Source organism: Rhea pennata, chromosome 2 (assembly GCF_028389875.1).
Source record: "Rhea pennata isolate bPtePen1 chromosome 2, bPtePen1.pri, whole genome shotgun sequence".
Classification (NCBI taxonomy): Eukaryota; Metazoa; Chordata; class Aves; order Rheiformes; family Rheidae; genus Rhea; species Rhea pennata.
In genome coordinates, this window is record NC_084664.1 from 33465656 (window position 1) to 33482237 (window position 16582).

A 16582-nucleotide genomic window follows, 5' to 3' on the forward strand; every position below is an offset into this window, starting at 1 on the left:
TTGTGAATTTCAGTTGGAAAATTTAAAACCAAATAAGCTCAAAATTTTGCTATAAAGTTTTTCTTGTAGAAGTATGTAAATTATGAAACACTAATAGAAGACATAAAGACAGGCAGGCATGTACATATGAAAGGCATTGCCTGTTAAAGAGAAAACACCAGCCGTTATTGCTGATGGACCAAATGCTGGTCTATCTAGCTGCTAAGCTAGATATTTAATACATGAACCAAAATAAAATTTAGGCCAAGAGACTAACCTGTCATAGAAAGTGTTCTGTGACACAGAAAAGATTAGACTAGATGATATAATGCTCCCTTCTGGACAGAGAAATCACTGAATGCTTCAGATTTTGTTTACTCACTGTGGGAGGAAAGTGAATACACAGTATGATGTATTTTCAAGCACTGAACATATGGTAGCTGGAAAAGGTATAGATCAGCTGGGTCAGTTCTTTTTTTGTGTGTGAGGCTATAGATGATTAAACATTACTTTCACAGAATTTACTGTATAAATAATCACAATCTTGCTATGGTATGGCTCACCACAGGAAATGATCTAAATAGATGAAAACTGAGGAAAATAAGCAGTCCATAGCATGAAGCTTATAAAGAACAGTACAGTTAACAGGAAGGCAAGAAGTAGGATTAAAAGAAAGTGTTCAAAGTTGGGTTGATAAGTGTGGACTGGTATCCTTTCAAAGAAAAGGGCAGAGAAGGATTTAAAAATACTGAGAAAGAAATAGTGTGTAAACCTTTATTTTGCTTTTAAACACTTTGATGGCGAACAACCTCATCCTGCTGTAATTGATGCCAGTGACAAAACGTTGAGTGACTTCAGGCCAGATCAGCCTCACTAACTTCAACACCTGTAAGTGAGATGGGAGCAGATGTGTGCATGCTCTGTATAATCCGCATGCACAGGGTACCATATGCTAACTGTTTGTTTGGTTTAGAATTGATTTGGGAAAAGTCTCCAGCTCAGACTTGAATGTTGTTCTCTTGCTCGCTGTTGGTATGCAGGGTTTTCCACCTGCCTGTGTGCTTTTACCTCTGATGCTAAAGAAAAGATCTGAGTTGATACTTCCTGTGATCCCACATGATGGTGTGGATAATTTTGGACACTGGATTACTGGTATTTTGATTTTTGTTGTATCCAAGCACTCAGTCTGTTACACTGCAGATAAGGCAAAGGTTTTTTTAGTAACTAACCACTGTTTTGCTGACAGGCTGGTTAATAAACACTCCCCCCCCCCCCCCCCCGACAGTATCTCATAACAAAAAGTATTCGCAGAAAGTGAGAAAGCAATACCAGCATGCAAACATAAAAGCTTGGCTTAACATCAAGATATACATGATGGATACAAAGTTTAGAAGGTTTGTTGTGTTCTGTGTTTGAAGAGATAAGCCTTTAAACTGACTTAACATATTGCTACAAAAATTTGGGAGACATTTGCCTCATTGCATTTTAAACAATTTAAGAGCTCCCTGTGGGTTAGTAATTCAGATCTAATATACTTTAAATGGTGTTCAGTGTTGTTTGAATTTTAGTTTTGAAAGTGGCTAGACATTAGGGAGTATAGCAGAGAATCCAAGGAGCCACGTCTCCTGTCCCTATTGCAGCTGCACCAAATCCGGCTGCATAATGCGCTTTTTGCTGTTCAGACTTTCCACAGACACAATGTCTGATATTTAACTTGATAAGTCTTATGAAGTTAATTTAAGTTTTGGAGAAGTCATATTTTTAGTTTCAGTGTTGTGTTTTTATTCAAACATATTTAACCCCTTATCCTTGTCCAACTGAATTAGTGTGATGAGTCTAAGGAATATAATAGACTGCTGGAAGGACCAAGAGAGTACAAGAACTAGTCCAAGCTATGTCCAGATCTATATTTCATCTTATGAGATAGAAACTCTGTGGATGACTATGAAAATCATCATATCTCATATACAATTTAAATCTTTAAATAAAGAAATTCCATATTGTACAGTAATGTGTTTTAATTTTAAGTATTGTACTTGAAAAAGGCATCTGAGATTATACACAATCTAGATGGACTACAGAGATGGAGCACCAAACTATCACTTTAGGTATCTGTAATCTAACCTTGGGAGTGTCTTAATTTCCAATGTTTCTGTAAGCATCTGAACTGGATTTCTCAGGCCCTATATTTGGAAGAAGATACTTCTTAGTTAGATGTATGCAGTCACTGAAGACCAAATATTAGGGGTTTGATGCCTAAATTCTGATGAATCTGTAGAACTTGCTATATTCTTCCAAATACATGACCCGAGAAATCCAGTGCATATGTTTACAGATATTCCTATTTGTTAGCATCTTTCTTTGAAGTTTCTCACACTCAGCAGATCCAGTAGACTTGGAGCATGTCTGGCCACCCTTGCTTAAACTGCTGGCTGTGATGGTTTCAATTAAGTTGATGGGCTTTGTACAGAAGCCACTGAGACCCAGAGTTGCACTCTGATGGTGCCACTGTGGGGGTGGAGTGGCAGGACACGAGTTATAGGAGACACCCAAGGAAGCAATGATGTCTCAGTTTTCACAGGTATTTGCTAAGCAAAAATGTGTCATTGTTTAAATTTTATAAAAAAGTAATCTTTCCTTAACTATCTTATTTGAAATAAATTATATTTACCTGCTTTCTTAAGAACTGATATGAGTTTCTAAAGAATAAGGAAAAAGACATTCAAGAAATGAGTCCTCCATCAACTCTGACTAAAACTCTTCTTTCTTGACTTATATTGTCTTAATAAATGAGAAAAGATAAGGCAGCACATACAATCTATTTCTAACATTAACTCATTATCTGAGATCGTTAATTATCTCTTTCTTTTCAAAATTCTCATTCTTCTTCATTACAACTAACTGGAATATCAGGCATCATGGACTATAAATTTGGTTTTGGAAAGCCTTTTTCCTACAGAACATCAAGAGCTGCAGACATTTGATATTGGTATCATATTACAAGTGAAATCTCAAGGTTTGCAAGTTTGGTTCTAATGCTTTTAAAAGCTTTCCACGTAGTCCTGTGCTGCTCCTGAGTTTTAGTGATTACTCCTTTTCTGTTCTTGTACTTTTTTATTTTTTTTAGTGAAAATATCAAAATTCTAAACTTCTGGCTCAAAAGTACCTCATAACCAGGGTTTCTTCCATCTCTACCTGACTCGGAAGTTCACTCTAACTCCCTTACATGAATGTCTTCTTCCATGGATGTATACGTTTATATAGATCTCATTTTTTACCTCAAAAACATATTCTGTACAAAACTACAGGCCACTTTACATTGTTGAGTGCAAACTCAAGGTGGTTCTTCATCAAATTTGGCAAGTGTTTACACTGGAAGGTCCAAGAAACTTCATCCTCATAGTAGAAAGCATGAGTTTAAAGTGAATTACCATGGGCTGGATTTCTCTATTGTTATCTTCATAAAGAATTTAAGGGGCCCAGAGCTGTTCCAACTTAATGCCCTCTCATTGTAAAGCACTTAGTTACAGGTGATAACTGCTCTATATATTAATCGATATTTTTTTTTGTTTTGTCACTATGAGGACTCCTCAGAACAATATAAAACTCTACTAGTTCAACAGCTGAACTTGCAGTTTTTTTCATTACTGCATGAAGAACGGAGGGTTTTTTGTTTTGGTTTGGTTTTTTTAATAGAAGTTTACTAGGAAAGGCACAAATCTCCACAAAAAAGCTAATTTTTAAAGTAACTACCAAGCAAGTTATAATAGCCTCCTAAGCTTTATCTTTTACTTTTGTAAAAGTCTTACTTTTGTCTTGTCTTGTCTTACTTTTTCTCCCTACATTTCATCTCCTGTTAATATGGGATCTTTCTGACCTAACTTTCCTATGAACGCACATTGGTATTTGTCATAGACAGAAATAAATAGTCAAAAATGTAAATTCACCTCAAATCAGAAAAATAAGTCTCCCTCTTCCTCCCCTCCCTGTACTTTAACATATCTACTACACGTACCACCGTACCTTTCCCCACGTTGCAGAATCCCTCCAGAGGTACGCATCCTCAAATAGATTTCCAGATGTTGGAATAAAAAGCTTCGTTCTTTGAGCAGACTCATTTTCCATGGTTCTGAATGAAGTTAACAACAATAAAACAAAAAAATGCCTGTATTCTAAAGGAACTGTTCAAGTCTATAACCTGAGACAGCTTTCTCTTTTCTTTCTTAAACTTCCGTGTAGAAACACTATACTGTGAAACAGTTACCTTCTGTTCAGATCACTACTCTCAGCAGTAGGCTATCTGTTGCATGTGATCTTGTGCTCACTACTACAAAAATAAGGAGCTTGAATAGCCCTAATCTGCCCATTAGACGAAAACATTTTATATCAAAATAGAACCATTTGTAGTTTTGCAGGTTCATTCCCCAGCTTTTTGCCTACTGTTTCTTACATTGAATAATACAAGTATTGTATATCTGTTATGGAAGATGTTATTTTCCTTTATAAACCTAAGCTCTCATTGGTTTTAGGACTATTTTAAAGGTGTGAAAGTTTCTGATAAATAACAATTCTAAGAACATTTGAAAAATAATTTTATTCAGTAATATTATTTCATCTTTATTAAAAATGACTTATTCACAAAATATGAGAGAGGCATCAGTTGTTTTAATCAAGGTGGACTTTGGCATTTCCAAACTCATGTTACAAAAAGACAAAGGGAAGGAAATGCCTCTCTAAGAGAGCAGGAGTTATCAGGGAAACACGGAGCTTTAAGCAGTGAAGACTTGACTAAAATGTAGTTATTGTTATCCTTACACAACAGCAAAAATAGACTTCCAAGAGAGGAAAGTATGGGTTATATCCAGAACATATATATATTTTAACAACCTACGGTGTGCCATAAGTCACAAGTCATTGATGCACAGATGAATGCAAAAAGTCACTTAATTAGTCAAAATAAAAATCTGAAGTAATGATTACATATTCAAATGAGTACTTGATAGCTCTAAATATTTAATATTTCAAACCTCAGCTGTTGCAGAAAAATGGAAAAATTGAGTAAATACAGGTGAATGTCCTCATGGCTAAACAGAGTACAAAGCAAGTTATTCACTGGTGTCTTTTACAGATCACCAAATCACACTACAGAAAAAAATAAATATTCTCTTAAGTACTTAACTATCCCAGTAGGAGGATAAGCAATTTTTAAAGTGGTGTATTCTGGAAATCTCATGCTGTCAGTGCTACAATATATGCTGAATTTCTAAGTATTATTTACAGCTTAAAATATCTTGCATAAAACCTATGGAAAGAGTTATACTGGATTTTACTTTGATAGTAAGATCATTAACAATGACCTGTTTAATAATTCTGATAATTGTAGTAGTCTATTACTAGACGGAAATGGTAGACTTGTCAATAATAAAGCAAATGCAAATATTTAATATATTTGTCTTGGGAATTATTTTTCACAAATAAGACCTCTCCCAGCCTCCTAATCTCTGAAAGTTTCCTTTCAAATTTTTATTTCAAAGGGAGGATTGTTCAAAGTAGAAGGAAAAGTCATTGGAACTGAGGGAGCTGAAATGGAAGGAATCGGCCATTTTCTGTGGCATAAAATGAGGGTATGACTGATCAACCACAAAAAGGCACACGTTTGATCATTTGAGTTTTGAATTGAGCTTAAAGAATATACTACAAATAGAGATAATTAAGAAAAAATATCTGAGCTAATTCAAGTATTAGTTGTTAAACTTTTTTGACTTAGTTTTAAAAGTGACTCAAATTTTTCTGGAATTATAACAACACTAGATTCTCAGTACACAAACAGTAGCCGAATTCTGATTCAGGAACTACTCAGTATTCATGGGCATTCGAACCTTTTTGAAATCTGTAGTAATTAGATACTTAAGCCTTTCTGAAAATTTCAGCCTCAAATCAATGTCTCAAAGACTTAAAGGGAAGTTGTTCTGCTGAAATAATAGAGCAAATATAACAGTGCACCTGGCAGAGTCATGAAGAGGAGTAGATGTGACCTTGGAAAGTAATTTAATCAATCTACCTGAGCAGAACAGGAATGTTATATCTCTCACCATCTATATTTCTATTAATTGATTCCAAGATGATTGGCTTTTTCATAACAACATGAAATTGCTAACTCATGCTCTGCCTCTAATCCATTATCTCTCTTAGCTCTTTTTTTAAAGAGAAGGACCTTTACCTAAACATCATTTTTTTTGCACTCTTGTGCCCAAGCATAGTAAATTCATCTTGTTTTCAGATTAGTTTGTTAATTTGTCAAGCTCATTCTCAGTTCTGATTTTGTCCTCCAGTGAACTTATGGTTCCTTTTACGTCCGTGTTTTCCCCAGATATAATCGTTTCCCTGGTTGGGGAAAACATTGAATAGAACATGAGACAGGCCATCCTTATATTTGTTATGCACTTCGACTTTGTGGTTTCCAGTGAACCACAGACAAACGTCCTTTGAGGTACGTTACCCAAGCAGTTTGCACTAGCCTTCAGCAGTTTCTTCTAGATCATGTTTTCCCAGCGTCCTTGTGAGGTCATGTTAGAGAGCGCGATTACCTTATTACACCAAGACTTAGGAAAACCAACGCTTTCCTCACAACAACAAGGGCTGTTGTAAAGAAAATCAGACTGGTTTGACGCAATTTGTAAAAATGTCAGTTGCCTGTTGCCTGTTTTTTTTCAGTTCTGGGTCTTTCAAAATGCTTTTTTGATTTTTATCATAATTATACTGAAGACTGAAGTTAAACTAACTGCTCTATACTTTATCAACCCTTCTTTTGTTACTTTTTAAACATAGGTATTACATATACCTTTTTTCCAGACTCTTAGTATGTATTCTGTCTTTCACAGATTTCTAAATATAGTTATTAACAGTTTTGTAATTCTGTTAATTAGGTGTTCGTGTGTTTGTATGATATTCATCAGATCAAACTAATCTAAAAAAATTAAAATTACTTACGTAGTCTCTCAAATACTGTTAAGAATGTTGTTTCCATAGTCTAAAGCAGAAAACTTATTCCTCTGTTATTAGTATTATTTTTCTAGACCTTTACTATCAACAAGTCTTTTTAATTAATTAAAAAGGACTTAAAGAATGTTGACCATCTGAGTACTATCTCTTGATAGCTTTCCTTCTTTGTTCCATAGCAGACCAATATTTTCCTCGTTATCATGTTATTATCACTTACAAATTATTTCTTGTTACCTCTGGTATATATATTTTTTGCAACTAATTTTGTGCTCCTAATTGTGTCTCTGCTTATTGGTGCTATTTTATTCTCCTAATTAAAGATTAACCTGGTTTCCATCTTTCATCATATGTTCCCTTCTAATTTTCAAGTTTATCGTAGAATCCTTGATTTAAACTAGTTTGTCTCTTCTATACTTACTATATTTTCTCTGCTTTGGGATAATATGTGAGCTTATATTTGTATTTAATATCATTTATCTGAGTAAACACCAGTTCTTATTAGGTTCTTTTCCTTAGTCTGATCTTAGATTGCTTTTTTTCCTTAGATCAATTTTTTTTCTTAGGTTTCCTTAGATCCCTATGATTTTACCAACCTAATCTCCGGGTCTGCTAAAGTGTCCCTGCTTCTCTTTTGTTGTTTTCCATCTTTCCCTTTCCAAGAATTGTGAACTCTATAATTTCAGACTCATTTCACCCTGTTTGGCAAGGAGAGAAACCTTATTTTTTTAAATTAGTTGCTCTTTAATGCTCTTAATTAAATTTGGAGGTCTCCCTTTTAGTTTTCTTTTCTGCTTTCTATATGTATATATATATAAATATATATAAAAAATATATATAAAAAGTAGACACACATTCCAATAATTTGGAAATCTGTGCGGGTTTTTGTATTTTGCCAGTGTCATGTATAAATACGATATTACCTTAAAATAACTTTTAAAATGCATAATTCTTGCGCATGAAATATGAATAACAGCTTACCTGTATCACAACTACAGTTATGTTTCTGTAAAGCTATATAGCTTGCATTTTAGCTTTCTTCATGGTGTTATTATAGTACAAAAATAGGCTTGCAAAATTTTGTCTAGTGATTCAGTTTGCTTCACTCCAGTATGCAATTTGTCTGACTCTTGGGCAAAAGACTTGCAACAGCATTTTTTAAAAAGACAATGTTGTTGTACCTGTGTGGAAAAAGCATCTTTCATCCAGCTCATTTCACTTCTCATTTAAGAAGCATTTGCTACAAGAACTGAAATGCTAGCTTATTTCTCACTGTGTCACTTATTCATAAGTGTGAAATAGAATCTTTACACGGATCTAATGGCTTGTGGAAAATTAGCATTGAATTACTGGGCAGTGTAACTACATTAGTGTAGTGTTCATTTCAGAACATGTCTTACTTTAGGTAGACTTGCATATCCTCAGCTATCTTGTTCATGGAGCTGAACACAACAAGCCTTATGAGAAAACAACAAAGAATAGCTTCATTTAGGCAAATGGTTAACTTTATCTTTGTTTTGCCAAGTCACAATTCATTGTCCTTCCTGATGGTGCAAAACTAATTGGCTCTTATCACAGTTTCATTACCTCCAAAAGCAGATAAAATTAATGCAAAGTAAAGATCACCATGATCAGAGGCTGTCTGATTAAAAGGCATGAAGTTGATGCAGATACCCACAACAGACTCTCAGAATTATAAATCAAGAAGTTTTCCATGTTGTCATCTACTACTCTAGTTCATTATTTTGAATCCTTTGTTTTAACCTTGGATCACCCCTAATACATCTGCTGTCCAGTGATTAATATTACTGATGAAAATAAACTATGGAAGAGCAATGCTGTATTGCCTGACTAATTAGTCTATCAGGTTACATGTTTACAATTTTTAAAAAATGTTTCTGTTCATATAAATAAATCAAAGCTTGTTAAGCTCTGTGTTGCATGTGAAACTATCATATCTGACTGTGTGCTTCCAAGAGAGTCCTTCATTTTCCAGAAATTATACTTTTAAGGGCAAAATTTACATCCTTTAATTTTCTTCTATACAGTCTCTTTATAGTTTGCCACATCTGTAGGAAGGTCCTGTTGGAGACCACCAATTACATTATTTCCCTCCACAGAGAGGTCACAGTTGAACAAATTTACATATCAAATTCCTTCTAAGAAATGTCAAATAACTTTAGCAAAAGATAATCATTATTGAGTCTGAATGGTTCGAGGAGTATAAGGAATCACTACTGAGGGGTCAGGATTGTCATTTTACTATTTAATTTTAAAAATGAATATGCCACTGACTTTATTTAATCTGAGTCTTCAAAAGGGAGTACAAAACTCTTGGAAAAACAGAAGTTTCAAACCAAAGAGAACATGTAATATTAGTCAAAAGTTATGGTTAACAGTTTTATCTGAAGCAAGCAAAATTCTAGACAAGAAAGAAGATTTATATTTGCATGGGATTTATATTTGAAGACTGTGGAGTTATTCTGTTCAAGATATTTGATTTTAGGGAATATGGTTCTTAATTAAATTGATCAGTTCATAGTCCCTTAAAGGCAAAAATGTCTAACAGTCATTAAAATCCCCAAAGAGGTAAGAAGAGTTCAGAAATCGTAGTCCACAAGTTCTACAATTCCCTAAGCCACCAGATCTAACTGGGCCTGCTTTGAGTAACAATTGGGCTAGATTACCTCCAGTGTCGCATCCAGCCTAAATTATTTTGTTTCATTCAATCATCACGACTTATCTGATATGATGTAAATATATAATGAAAGACCTTCTTCTTGTCCTTCAGAGTTTATAGGTTCTAAATAGGACATCAGAAATGCTGAATGTAATAATAATGGGGCACAAAGCTGTATGAGGTCAGCAGCCAAACAGAGGCAAATATGGTCAAGAACATAGGTTTTTGGACCCTCAGTTCATGCAATGCATCTATTATTGAAATGCTGACAGCTTTTTCATATTTGAGCAATATTTTTATTTGGCATAAGGCACTACAAGATAGACAACAGAAAGGAAGGTACTGATTTGTGCAATCATTTTACAGGCACCATCACCACTAAATGCAATATTAGAATATCCTTGTGATAAGACTATTCAGTTTTTCCTCATGAAAAAAAATACAGGAGCAAAGTTGGCTGTGTTCTTAGCAGAGAATTGAATCAAATCACCTCTTTAGGTTTCTCCCCACTTACCTTGCACTATAATTCTCTTATTTGCTTCTCCAAATTGTTACCTGGAAATAGCATCATATTACCAATCAAAATTTGAAGAACAAACTGCAAGTGCTGTGTGGATCACTTGTTCATGAACTGTCTAGTCTTATTACATTCATATAGCTGACTTATTTAATTCTAGATGGATTATCTATATTCATTATTGATTGATTATATGAGATGTGTGAAATGATCCTTTGAGAGCACTCCTATATCTAGTTTGGGGTAATACTCTTCAAAAATGTTGTGAAACAGAGAATCTACATGAGAGCAATCACAGTTGCAGAAAATATAACCTTACAATAAAGGAAAGGAAAGGAAAGGAAAGGAAAGGAAAGGAAAGGAAAGGAAAGGAAAGGAAAGGAAAGGAAAGGAAAGGAAAGGAAAGGAAAGGAAAGGAAAGGAAAAAATAATTAGATTGTTTAGGCTATGCAAGACTGCAGAAACACAATAAAAGTGTCCAAATATGTAAAGGACTATTACAAAGAGGAAAGAAGTGAAGTATTCTCCATGTTCACTGGTGACTAGACAAGAAGTTTGGGGCTTAAACAATAGCAGAGGGACCTCATATGAATGTGAATATACCTGAAGAACAGGAAAAAGAGGAGCTTGTCTTCAGAATTATGCCTATACAAAGACAATCTCTATTACTGAAAACCTTCATCACAGAGGATCCAAAGAAGACCTGTTTGCTCTCCAACACAGAGAATACACTGGTGATGACAGGCTTAACCAAATTTTATCTATAATTAATATTTTATATCATATTTAGTATGTGGAGAATTAAATACTTCAAAGAGTATTTTAAGAGTTTATATTAGGGCATTTGATCTGAGTCTGAGCTGATCCAAAGCATTACAAAAAACGGGAACTGGGAGCCTCTATGCTATATTTGAATATATGGAACGATAAAGAGAAAGACATAATCTAGATGATGAAGTTGTTAATTCAGGAAGGCAATGAAATATGCATAGCCAGCCTTCCAAATGAATATGCAATAAGAATTATAGGTGACATTACAGAAATATACACAGGTGAAAAGTACAAATAGAGAGTAGAATTTATTCTGAAGTTTAAGGCTGGCTATGTTTTATGTTTATTTCACACATAATTTTTCATTTTGAATCCTTCAAAGTACAATCTCAGTCTTTCAATTCTGTAAGAATTGATATGTAGTTTTTTTACATTGTCTTAGCATCAGCTGCCTTTTGTCATAAAACATAGTGGGTGGGCTATGCTGAAACCAGTAAACTAAAGCATGTTCTGCCTCTACTAAGACAGAAAATTAGCATATAAATGGGACACAGTCAGTCTGGAAGGAACTAAGCCATAAAGGTGCTGCTCCATAAGCTGAGGGTGCACACAGTGTTCACTGACAGTCCCCAGAAGCTCACCGTGGAGTCTGTGCTCTCAGGCAGTGGCTCTGAGTTACATTTTTTTCTGATAGGCATAGGTAAGTGCCCCTCTTGTAGACTATGGTAAGTCACTTCAGAAAGGCCTAGATCTTTCTGCAAGCCATCAGAAGAAGGTTTGAATTAGGTAAGTCTGCTCTAGCGGTAAGGATTACTAAGTATGATAACAGATGTCATGGAAGGTTGTGTGATCTTTGGAGGTTTCTGAGAGCAACAGCAGAGTGAAACCTCTCTCAACAGCTGATCCTGAGATAAGAGTATGGGCTAGATAACATCCTGAGGTTTTTAAAGTGCAATTTTTCTGTGGTCCCTGTCTTTTACTTTCTAAAATCCAGCACCTACCACATTTTAAAGAAAAGAAATTGCATTGAACTTATTATTGTTGACTCATGGTGTTAAAATATTCACTTCCAGTTTACCAAATTTCACATAGAAACCTGAAAGTGTGATGAATACAAACTGTATTCTTGTATCTGTACTTTTGAAACTGTTTTTAAATGAAATACAGTTTTGCCTTACACAGACCAACTGCAGAGCAGAATTCAAAACAAACTTCTTGCCAGTGTTTTTGTATAGTCCCCTTTTTATAGTCACAAATTACCAGCTCCACTGTATTTAAGAACAAGAAGTAACTGCAGCTGCATTCCCTGCAATAAAAATGCTAAGCAGAAGGTGACCCTTTTTTCAAATAGCAACTAAGTCATCCTGTATTGAAGGAATGAAGGTGAGGTAAACATTTGAGAAACATAGACATTTCAGATAAACTTTTTCTAATTCAAATATAACTTTTTATTTGTCGATCCATTACTAGCCCATTCTAGCTCATATATGTCCTCAAATCTAAAAATCTTATTGATGTCCTTTTTATGTATTTCCCAGTTCTTTTGCTTTTGTGCAGCACTTTTGTGAGGTTTAGAGAACAGTCTTTTTCTCTCCCTTTCCATCAAGATTAGCTTTTTATCTTGCATGGGGAAGCTTCCTTGCAAGGACATTTAGCCGATGCCTCTGACAACAAAATAGACTTTCCCATAGATTTCCCAAGAGATAGCTGATGTCAGGCCCTCAGTGCTGCTCTGATGGCCGTGGCCGTAAGCCTCCTGGCACCATTTCATTTAAAGTTAGCATCTTTGTATCATAGCAACATAAGAGAATGCTAATCACGAAGAATACAGCGGGGTTGTGTTACAAAAAACAATTGGAGAATTCCAGAATCGACTCTGATGTTTGAATGATCTGTACGTACCATTTCACAAAGCAGCTTTCCTAGATGGGATACACAAATTACAGTATTTTAATTTTAAGTCAGTTTCTAGATGAGCATAACAACCTCTTTCTGCCTTAAAATGAGCTAAACTATATCACTCTCTCCTCAGTCATGCAAGGAGAGACAAGTTCCACAATGTTATTGTGAGGAGGGCAGGTCAGCCGGTTATTTTTAGCTCAAGCTAGCACATTTAGCAACTCCCACAAGAGGAAACATTCTTTACCTACAGCTGATTAGCATTCAGAGCTGCACAACTCCATCCATTTAAGCGTCAAAACAGTTATTTTAGTCAGATTCTTACAACCAAATGCTTGCTGTTCAGTGTTAGGAAAAAGGTGCACTCAGAAGAAATGGCAGAGCATGTTCCTGATCCAAAAAGCTAATGCAAATAATGATTACTAAAGGCTCTTGTGTTGGAGTAACAAGCACACAAACATTAGCACTGGAACACAGTTATCTTCTATCATTGCTAAGACTGGAGCCATTAAAACTCCCAAAGAGTACAGAATAGAATTTTCAGAGTATTTTGTAAGGCTTCTTTTAAATTTTTCGTATATATTTATAATTTTAATGGAAGCTCTCAAGTTCAAAGCCCTTTATTTAGCTGTAGTTAAGATGTTATTTTAGCAGAAGCAGAATTTCTTTTTACTGCCTTCCTTGACCGAGCTGCATAGGTTCACATATCAGAGATGTTATCTTTCTCCCTACTCAGTTAACGAGACACATGAACCCCATGGAGAATGCCAAACTGGCCTCTGGAAAGGCTGGAAGTATGATCCACAGTTTAGTATTAATTGTATACCTTAACAGAGTGATGTGGGGGCGCGCTCTCAGAAAGAACCTCACAAAAATTCTTTCTGCTTGCTGCTGCATCTCCTGAATTTATTCCCATTCCAGGATCTGATCCTACCTATCTTAAGTAAGTAAATATACAAAGGAATCATAAAAATCAAGAGACAGAGCAAAGCAAATAATGATTTGTGTGATATTTATACTACATACCTCTTACAATTGATTACAAAGGTAAACTTAAGACATATTTTAAATTTTTTTCATCATTTACCTGTAAAAAACACAATTATCCTTTCCTTCATATGAAAAGAAATAAAACTTATTTAGAATTTGCAAAATATGTCTTTTAATTTTCTTTATCAATCATCCTAATAAATACTTGTTCACAATATTTATGACCATAAAATCTGAATTTTTGGATCCTTACAAACATCAAAAGGTTTATGTTTCACTTTACAATTGCTATAGGGGCTAAGGATTGCATTCATCTGACTCCTTGCATCTTCTCCTGAGCTGCCAGTGTGCCATTTCACATTCATGTCCCTTTAAAGAGTTCCTGAAATCTCCTGCATCCTATGCATCCACATCCTGTGTCAAGAGCACACTCCTGTGCTTTTTTTCCCCCTAAAATTCCAGCTTCGTATCCCATTTTTTTTTCCCTGTCAAGGTTTCTGCATATCTTCTAGGTCCTTCTTTTTTCTCCTCACTCCCACAAAAATATCTTCTAGGTCTATCTGCTAGTGTTTATCTTTTCCAGCTTCCCTTTACCATACTTTTTTTTTAGGTCACTCAGGATGATAAGTTTAAAAACTGCATAGTGATCATCAACAGAGAGATGGCAAAACTCTTGTTACTCTGGAAGGTGTTAACAGCTGGGAATAACTGAGGCACCCATTTGTCTTCAGTTACAATGATACTTGAATCTGCTGGATATCTGCCTTTGCCTACTTTTCTAACATTTTGTCTTTCAGTTTCTGCTGAGCCCAATAGTCACTTAAGCCTAGAACTCAAAAGTACTTTTGCCTTACGATCAACAGAGAGATACTGTCAGCTAGGGGACCTGCTTTTCTAGGGAAGCAGCATCACTGAAACACTAGGATGCTGGAAAGATCCTAATAAATACATGCTACATAATCTGAGACAGGTGCAAAAAGACACATTATCAGTTGCTCTAATTAATGAAGAATAGAGTTTGATTTATGTGCAGAAATTAACTTAAAAAAAAATCTAAATGGACCAGTTCTTATTTCCAGATAACTAATTCAGGTCTATGATCCATACTTATATCTCCTTGCTTCTTGAAATAAGCTTTCCATTGTTTAAGGATACTCCTAATAAAACATCTCGTTATTAATATGTAGAAGCTGAGGAATATATGAATTGATTCTGTTCTTTTAAGCATATTCTTTAATAAGGGAGTATTCATAAGATCTTATTGAAAGCCATGAAACATTCATGGATGTTGAAATGCCCTTTTTAGGCAAAATTTAAGAAAATCGTTTTGATTAATAGTAATTATTTGCTTATTCAAGAACTTTTTTATTCCTGTTTTTAAATGGGTTATTTGGTGGTTGTCAGATTATTATTTATGACTTACTGTTTGAACTGAAACTGAGCATTGGAATGACTGCATAATGTGGCCATCATCACTAACATCAAAGTTTATACTGTGGAGTAACTGTTGATACACATTATGTACAATTGTATGCATGAGAAGGAATCAATAATGATTACGGTTTGAATGTAAGAGAGCCTTAATTGGCAGCTAAATACCATGTTTAGTAATTATGTAAATACGATGTGTGTGTGTGTACTTTCTTAAAAGCCCCAAAGTAGCACAGTACAAACACTCTGTGTGGTATACACTTCTCAGGAATAGTGCACTTGGCAAGGGCAGACCAGGCAAGCAAGATAAATCTAGGATTTGGGGACACATGCATATAATTCTGCTCCTATGTCACTGCTACATCAATCACTGTCCAATCACATGAAAAAGTACCAATTCTGGTACCAATACTTCCAAAAGAACAGCTCATTGTTCACTTGTTGTGAACATTTCTGTGAATAAATTTTTTTTGCTGGAATATTTTTGGCAAATAAACACAGAAGAACCATGAACACTGCCAGAGTGAATAAAAACAACACTTTTGGGGAGTGTTTGCTCTAATGCTGGTGACTTTTACCGCTCACTACTTTGTGAAAACAATTAAGACATAAACTCTCAGGCTCAGTTAGAATTTGTATAGTTCTGAACCATCAGGGTAGTTAATAAGTTATGCATTAATTGTACTCTCACCTATATAGACTATCAATGCCCAAGAGACAGATCACATTTCCTCCATCAAAAACATTCTTTCTGCTCTTACACTGACAACTCCAAATCTTCATCCTGGAGCAATGTCTACAGTTGCATTAGAATGACCATATGCAGTGGAGTAAAGCTACATAACATTTATTCAGTGTAATAAATGGAAATTTGGGGGACATTTTTTCCACTTTTTCATCTTGGTTCCTGTTGTGATATTCAGCAGAGTGCCCATCAAAATTAACTATTCTATGAGTCTATGAAAAGACATTCAGAAATTCTCAACATTACCAGTATCTTTGTAGATAGATACCTATGTACCTTTGAAGATATCTATCATATTTTTGTTATAGTTTTATTGGTTTCTTTAAAGTAATCGTTCTCTTAGTCTGAAAAGTTCCAACTTCTGTAACAGGAAAAATACTGAAAAAGAAAAAAAAAAGTCCTTAAGTCTGACTTGCAGCCCCTTAATGAGAAGAGAAAAAAAAATCTGTCATCTCATTCAGAAGGAAGAAAAAATGCTAGTTTTTTTAAAATGAAATAAATGCTTTCCCTAAACATGATCGCAGTTGACAAAATGCTGGATGTTTAGATGGCAATTATAGCTCTTTCAGAG

The 16582-nt window shown here is 34.9% G+C and overlaps 1 long non-coding RNA gene across 5 annotated transcripts in view; it reads right to left on the minus strand.

Moving 5' to 3' along the window:
* Positions 1-16582, minus strand: part of LOC134136075 (uncharacterized) — a 38324-nt gene that overhangs the window by 8475 nt on the left and 13267 nt on the right. For 3 of the 5 annotated variants that reach the window (XR_009957429.1, XR_009957426.1, XR_009957428.1), the window contains one exon: positions 4003-4108. The exons of the other annotated variants lie outside the window; for them this stretch is intronic. This is a non-coding gene — a long non-coding RNA (uncharacterized LOC134136075). The remainder of the gene's footprint in view (positions 1-4002; positions 4109-16582) is intronic. 5 annotated transcript variants of the gene reach the window in all.